Source organism: Argentina silus (assembly GCF_951799395.1).
Source record: "Argentina silus genome assembly, chromosome: 8".
Taxonomy (NCBI): Eukaryota; Metazoa; Chordata; class Actinopteri; order Argentiniformes; family Argentinidae; genus Argentina; species Argentina silus.
This window is the reverse complement of record NC_139662.1, coordinates 19,246,409-19,255,037: the sequence shown is the minus strand read 5'-3', so window position 1 is coordinate 19,255,037 and position 8,629 is coordinate 19,246,409.

The window sequence follows — 8,629 nt, the reverse complement described above, 5'->3', positions numbered from 1 at the left end:
CTCTTTGCTGTATTTCCTCAGGTAGGAGTGGAGACCCCCTGGTTGTTGCTCTGTGTACACAGCAAACCACAGCCACCCCTCCATCCCGGTCACTGTGCCGAAACCTAGACACCCTCTAGACCCCTGGAGCCTCTGTGCACTCGTACAGTCGTGAAAGATCAACCCCCCTCCCTCCCTCCTTCCGCCACCACCACCACCCCTCCCCCTTCCCCCCCCACCCCCCTCCCTTCATCCTAGCTTCCCCACCCTTCCTCAGCCCCCCCCCCCCCCACCCCCCCGCCTCCTCACCAAGGAGCTATCCCCACTGCCCTGCCATCTCACAGCATTCCGTGGGCCAAGCACACAGAGGACTATTGTGTGTGCAGGGAGATGGAGGCAGTGTACAGTCAGTCAAAGCATCAGAGAAATAGAATGTGTAGAATGGACAGGGGTATTCTATTACACACATCAAATTATATGGACCTCTGGTTAACATTATGGGGGTGCAGTTGAATTGATACATGTATTTATGACCATAAGGCACAGAGCACTAATATGAAATGTAGCTGTGGGTATCAAGAGACTAAACATTACGGGAAAAATAAGTCATCAAAATGGCCGCCCAGCTTGCATGTGAACAGTTGCACTCTCTGAACAGATTGCAGCTCTGTGTGTTCTAGTTCTTGAATGTGACTGTTAAGAGAGACGGTATGCTATGTACACATCCAAAAATACTTAGCCCAGATGCTGGATCAAAGTGGATCAAACAGTTGAGAAATGAGATAGATCCACACACTTTGTTGCCGCTCCAAACTGGGTCTTCTTCAGGACAAAAGGTCTAGTTCTTTGTGAAGCCATCTCCAGGATCACCTTAGGATGCAGTAGATAGAAGATTTCCATTGCCCCCTGGTCTCCTTCCTACTTCATTCCAGCTGTTTCTCTTGGAAGCCTGCCACAGTCAACTGAGTTACCACCTTTGTAGTCTTTATCATCCTCCTTTGGGCCTAATGGTAATTTAGGGGAGTGGGGTGGAATGTGAGAGGAAGAAAAGTCTATGAAAAGCATTTATGGGATATCAAATCCCGCAGTAGGCGGACCACCTATGAATATATAATTGAGAACGGCCACATGTCGTAAAACCCTGTTATGAAGTAAAAAAGGGACCACTACCCCAAGAAGAAGATATTTTACTTCATCAGTTTCCCAATTAATATCCTACTAAATAGGTCTGGTGTACTGAATTATGAAACGATGCAATGAATGTAATGTATGCACTGTTGAATCTTGGAAGACTGATCATGGATAAAGTATAATTACAGGCTTTTCTATCGCAGATACATTATTGTCACTGTTCCTAATTGAGAGGGGCCTGTATTTCAATCTTTAATCAGTCTAAATGTGTTTCATCATCAGTAAATAACATCTAACCATCCAAGTGCACTAAAACGTTTCTTTACGCCATACGCTTTTTCTCTTTGTCTCTCATTGGACCCAATATGATTGGCCTTCAAATCAAAGCACCTCACCCTACTGTCCACCATCTGTCATGTAACCAGGCAACAGTGACCTGACCCGACGTGGTAAACCAGACAGGCTGGCGTGGAGAGATAGAGTGTGCCGTAGCCTCAACGACACATCTTATTGATACAGCTGCGACAGGCAGTTTGAATTCCTGAGGGCTTCTTTTGTGAACTTTGACTTCGCCGGGGTCATCAGCATATGTGGTTGTCACTTCACTGGGGTCACCAGCATATATGGTTGTCACTTCATTGGGGTCGTCAGCATATATGGTTGTCAGTGTCACTTGTCTACCAGCCGGTTAATGTTGTAGTATTGCCGCCTCAGATATAGAGGCTTGAACTTCCAGAACCACTCTACTCTAAAGGCTACTGTGATGTCCTGAGCAGGGGAGGCTGGTGGAGGTAGAAATCGGAGTATGTTACCGTACAATGAGGCTGTCTTCCGATTTCTACCTCCACCAGCCTCCCCTGGTCCTGAGTCATTACCAGACGGTTTATATAGTTGAAGACGTCACAGTCTGAAAGTATGCAGATTGCCAGATCGGAGGACTGCACAATGCACAATGCATCTTCCTTTCCAGTATAACTGATTTCAGGTCAGCTCCCCTTTCCACATTCCAACCCTGCACCATTATGGGAAAAAACAAAAAACCTGTCCCCAGATCTGTTGTTACAGTTAGAGAGCAGAAAGTGACATAGCTGAGATGAGGGTTCAGGCCCTTTCTTCCCTGCATGAGGAATGAGGGGACTCCCCAAGAGGTCATGACCCCGGCATTACTGTGCCTCTCCACTCAACAAAGACCCCTTTTCAGACCCTCTCACCTGGACCTATCTGCCCAGAGGAGGTACATGATAAAGATCATACAGACTTTTCATTCCCTGCCCCACTGGCACAGCTTCACAATGAAGACTGATATATCTGTGTTATCTTGTCTCAATCAGGAATGTTATGTTACCGGGAGAGCATACTGTCAAAACCCATTAGGTTTCTCTATGCAGGAACCTTTGGGGCATTTGAAAATATTACGGTGGCCACTAGATTGGACAACACAGCTAAACACTTTCCAGTCCAAACACCATTACCAGTTCAAATTGTTCATTCATTTGGAAGGATAAGCTGTTAAGGTTCGAGCCCTAATATGCAGGAAACTCAGCAGCAATTCTTAGCCATTACTATCTATTGCAAGCAGCCGTAGACTTTTAACGTAGCTTTTAACCGGTTCTCACAGCCTCATGTCAACTGGTATCTGCCCCAGACAGACCCCCTCAAAAACTCTTAACTGTCCCTATGTATGAAGCATCAACATGATATAACAGTGTTGTTGATTGGTATGCTCTACGCCCAGAGGTTGCATTAGGTCTTAAAATAACCCCATTATCCAAGAATCTCTCCAGAATCTGACAACTTGGATTTAGTTAATCCTCCCTGACACAGTGTCCTGTTCCCATGGCCTCAACCCTGCAGTAGTTCTGACTCATTCATTTGGATTTTTGTCATGATTAGAATGACTAGAAAAAAGGCATTTGTACACCTGAAGTAGCCTCTTGGTACATGTGCATAAGGAGAAGTTACTGTAGATTCCTGCACACTGTCTAAGCTTGCAGGTAAGCAATTCATTGAATAAGTGCAATATTTCACTATGTTGCACAAGTCATGATTAGAATAATATCGGTGAAGCTAGAGGCCTAGTTTGGTACTTGTGCTGTACAGACACCAGAGAGGATGAACACACTATGTACCGCTTCGATATGTTTAATAAAGAATGAGATTTTGAATGTGCTGTAACCCATTTGACAAGCAGAGCCTGAGGGCCTTGTAGGGGGACAGCACAGCAGTTGAATTCATTCTCAGGTCAGACACATGATTGACAGTCCAGTTGGCAAACCAGGTGACGATATCTGGCTCCACCTTCCACCTTGGGGGGTAGAATCTATGGATTTTCAAGGGTCTATTCCAAAGATTTGTTAAGTATTTGACCCACAACCTTTGACCGGGTCAAAGTAAAGACCACCGTAAATCCAACCTGTCACACTACAAGTAGCTGGCTACCTATCTTCATGAAAACTTTATGACTCATTAATTATTTTCTCACAAGTTTATTTAACCAAGACATTGCGCTGTAGAACTACTGCAATATTAGTGTAAAATATGATAGCTACTGATTATGTCATGATAATTTGTGATATGTGATAAACTTCAAAACTTTCAAAACTACCAAAAATGTTTACGGTGATTTATTGAGTTGTTGCTGGGCAACAAATATGACCTGATGTGAGTGAGCCTATTGATTATGAGGGCGCAGCTACACTATGTAGGCCTCCTACTCTCAGAATGATTTACCCAATAAACCGGCATAAGATATCCGACTTATCCGTGTTATTGTGTGTATTCTTGTGTTGAGCCCCCTTCTGATTAGCCTACCGAAAATATCATAATAAAAAAATAATTATGTAGCTAGATTAGAGAGAGTTGGTGTAGGCTACTTCGCACTGAATGGGGGCCAGCGAGGAAAATAAATGAAACTTTTGGGTACCTCGTCCTCCCAGGCCACGGGAGGAAGGAGGGTCCAGGGAGAGAGGGCCTTGGGAGAATAGATGCTGATGGAGCGGAGGGGAGGGAGATAAGGGTCGGGTTTCAGCTCGACTGGGGGTCGGGGGGAGGACTGGTATTTTGGAATATACGAAGATTCATCGAAGGCACAGTGGACATAAAACCGCGGTTCTTCCCCTTACGCGGTGGGTGAAGTGCCGGCTGGGGCCCCGTGTTGGATTCCACTTTGATTTTGAAAGGTTGACTGCAAGGTTCTGTAGTCTCTGGGAACACAACATTACAAACTACTGAACGAGAGCTGCGTTTGCTCCGTCCCATTTTTTTCTCACCCAAGGTCCTGCGTGTCTAATATTTAGACATGTTCAGCTTTGTGGATTCAAGGACTGTTCTGCTACTTGTAGCATCCCAAGTTGTTTTGCTGTCCGTTGTCAGATGTCAGGAAGAGGATGACCGTAAGTTGCACCATATCTGTCTTGAATTTTCATTTTCAAAAGTTTGGATCTTCTTCTGATAGTGGCTCTTGATAAACTTTTTATTTTTTTATTATTTTTTTTACGGTTTGTTGCAATGCATTGTGACAATTTGGCATTCCATGTTTCTAGTAGTTAATGCCTAATTGTTCTGCAGAAGGATAGAGATGTCAGTAGATCCTAGGCAATATATGACGATATAGGAGGAATTTTATATTGTCAAAAGTGAAGAGAGTTGAACCACTGGGCTGCATTATCAGTGATGGAGTAACACGCATATTGCACTACAAGTTTACATGTTGAAGGAATGCCACCTTTGTATGTCTTATTCCAGATATAAAATGAGTCTACTGTTAAGATGATTAATCTGGACTGCTAAATTGTTCATGACGAGATCAAACCAATGAAAGAAACCGATCTCTTAAAAAGTAAATAGTAATTGTTAAGTACTGTATTGTATCATCATAATGATACTGCATCATTTGCATAGTCGAATGAGATGTTTGCAGGTGTCAAGGGCCTTAGCAATGAAAGAGTTGGCATTCCTTTTGGGAGAATAGTTGAGGCTATCAAGGCACATCTGTGTGGGATGGAGGACCAGGTGAACAGGCATCTGCTTGTTTCACTCCTGGATGGTCACAGTGAATCCTGCCCCGCCATGAACAAGTGGGCTCCACTCTGCTCTCACCATAGTCACGCTGCCAGTATTTAGGAACATAAATCCACTTGGAGAAGTAAATACAGGGAGACACAGTGCTTCTCTTGAGATGCCATGAATAGTCCCTGAGTGTTTTGAGGCAAATTTCAAGACAGAGCCTCTGCCTCTGCTGCCCCACTAAGGCATTTACACTAACAAACTAAGGCATTTACAATAACAAACAACATTGTTATTATTTATATTTCAAATAAGACCTTTATTAGTAGGCTGAAGGTGTATGAGGAGGGGAGAATAGGGGATTAAGATTATAACCTTCCCAGGCTACATCTGGAGCAGACCTGATCCTGTACGTGATGTGCAGTGGCAGGGTCAGACACAGCTTGACCCCTGACTAGCAGGCTCAAAGGGTACCCGGCATTGAGTGGCAGTTCTTCACTCAACACAGGAAAGGATGGGGGGGGTCCCATGCAGAGGCTGTGGACGAGGAGATTACGGTCCGCTTTCCCGGACACAAATTAAGGCTAATCCCAGACTGAAAATCATCTTCAATGGCCGATTTTCCATTGACAGTGTGATTTAGGTGTATGTCTGTGAAACTGCCCCGTACTATATACTATTTGTACAGGTGAACTATGGCGCTGTATGCAGAGTGTAGTATTGTAGGCCTTTATAATGTGCTGGTTTTACAATCCCTCTATTCATGCGCCTGGTTTGGTTTAATTTCCCCCCTAGTTTCTCCGTTACTGTCCTCCTGATAAATAGTATGTGTGCGCCATACGCTGTACACAGGGCATGTGCGGAGGGCTTGTGGTTTTAAGCTTTTAATAATGAAATAGTGCCTTTATAATTGTGCCTTTATAATTATCTCATAAATCAAAGATAAATAGCGAAACTGAATGCCACCAACTCCACCTTACTGTGTGGGGTAAAGACTAAAATGGTTTTACTTATGTGTTATACGGTATAGTCTGGTAGCAGGTATGTGCTAAGTAGTTGCATTTAGCAGGCCCAGGCTTTAGTCTATATCTATGAAAGCTCCCCATTCTCAATTCTCCAGTGTGTTTGAACTGCCTCTTGACACAACTATGAGATCCAGATGGAGAATTTTTAGAAGGACCCCCCCTGTTTACATAAGGCAGCAGCCTGTCAATTGGGCACAGTCTCCCTGTGAGAGAGACTCATTCATTTGGGTCCACTTGGCCACCAGAGAGCAGGGCCGGCCTACAGGTTAAATATACACCCTCCACCACGTGAAACACTACTGGGGCATCCAACGTTACAGCTAAATGTACTCTTTGTTTGTAGCATGGTTTGCTGCCTCAGAAACCTGCAGTAGGAACGGACGTTGGTGGAATGTACTCTTCCTCAGTTTTGTGCATTAGAAATAAACCTGGGTGAAGCTTCTTGAGCTGTGCTGCTTTATGAAAATAAACCACCGACTGATGGGGTTGGGTAGATACACCACCACTTTCTTGTGAGGCCCCACAGGTTAAAGCAGTGTCCTTAACCTGCACTCAAAGATGCCTTCAAGGTGTCTTCAAAGATCTAGGCCTCATTCTGCTTTTCTCAGAGGAATGTCAAGAGAGGCATAATCAAAACACTCCATGTTAGGTTTTGTTTTGAGATTGTGACGTAAATATGAATGCCCACAAAAGCCCTTGATTGATTGTGCGTCTTTCTTTCTTTCTTGAGGTTGTTAGAAGAGTGATCAATGTGTTTGTGTTTATGTGTTACGCTGGTCATATATGAAATGTGTTGATAATTCCTCACGGGATTCGTGTGTGTGTGTGTGTGTGTGTGTGTGTGTGTGTGTGTGTGTGTGTGTTGTGAATGTGTGTGTGTGTGTGTGTGTGATGAAATGCTATATGTGTGGTGTAAGTGAGGCCTGGTTTGGTGGAAGATAACTTTTATCTCTCTCCCTCCACCCACTTCCCTCCGCTCACCTCCACCCCGCCCTAATATGCCTCCACCCCGCCCCCTCCTCCCTACTCTGCTTATTTCCCCCCCATGTCTGGCCTTCTCTAACCCCCATCATCCCTTCTCCACCCAACTCCCTTCACCTGTCCCCCATCATACCTACCCCCATCATACCTACCCTCTGTGAACATCCTACTACCCACCCCCATTCCCCATTTACCCTCCTCCTGCCCCCATCCATCTCATCCCTGTGCCCGGCCCTCTGTGCGCCCCCTGGTGGTTGTCACAGAGGAGGCAGGCGGCTGCATCCAAGATGGCCAGAGCTATAATGATAAGGATGTTTGGAAGCCGGAGCCGTGTCGCATCTGTGTGTGTGACAGCGGGTCGGTGCTGTGTGATGAGATCATCTGCGAGGAGATCAAAGAGTGCGCCAACCCCATCATCCCATCCGGAGAGTGCTGCCCCATCTGCCCTGCTGACGCCAGCTCCCCCACTGGTTGTAATTTATTTATTCCCACGCTCATAAATAAATTACTGTGCCCCCCCCCCACCCCCCACCCCCCACCCCCCCCTCTTACCCTGGCAAAACTTTAGAATTGGGAACTAAATGCTGGTTATGACAGTTTATATCCTGGGGATAAAGTGATCCCCATTAGCTTTGTGTCACTGAAACGAAATTGCTGCCAATTTTTTTCTTATTCGTAATAAAATAGAACAGGATCTATAAGAGCGTTGATGTTCCCTATTCTAAAGTGTTATTTTCCCTGCTGGGTTTGGGGTGAAGACTAGCAACACCATTTGGATTCTCTCCCTCTCTATGGAAGATAATTCCATTTGGGGTTTGATCCAATGGTGTCTGCCTTTCACCTGAAATAACCAGGGGGGAAAAATGAAATAGAGTCACTTCTGAGTTTTCTTTAACTTGTGATGGTCGTAAATGAAGCATCTAGCCCCTTGATGGGCTGTATTATCCTCAACTGTCAATCATTGATTGATGTCACCCAACAGAAGCACTTTTCAAGCAACCCTATTGGGTGAAATTACTTGATGATTGACAGGGCATGATGATCCCACCCATTTTGGGGGTTCTTAAACCTCATTTCCTCCCATTACTGGTGTAAACATTAACATTTTGAATGCTTTGGCCTTTTTCACTGGCAGTGCATTTCTGTGTTATCTCTTTAAACACCTGGCCCACACTTCTCCCATAATGTGTGGATATGATCCTTTTCCCACTGACGTACACATATGGGAGTAATTACTGTCATGCCTCATTCACACAGACGTGACCCAACTTACTCCCAGAGATAACACACAGCTTTTACAGTTAGTTATAAAGACATTCTACATATCCTCACTTTGTACACGACATAGACCAAGGTATTGCTCATCAAACAGCACTACTTTACCAATGTTGCTTGTTCTTTTGAGTCATTATCCTTGCAAAATGAATGCATACATTGACACTTGAGAGGTATTCTCAAATCTGTCTTATACTGTACATAGTAACCTGTACTAGTAGACTTTCCAAATG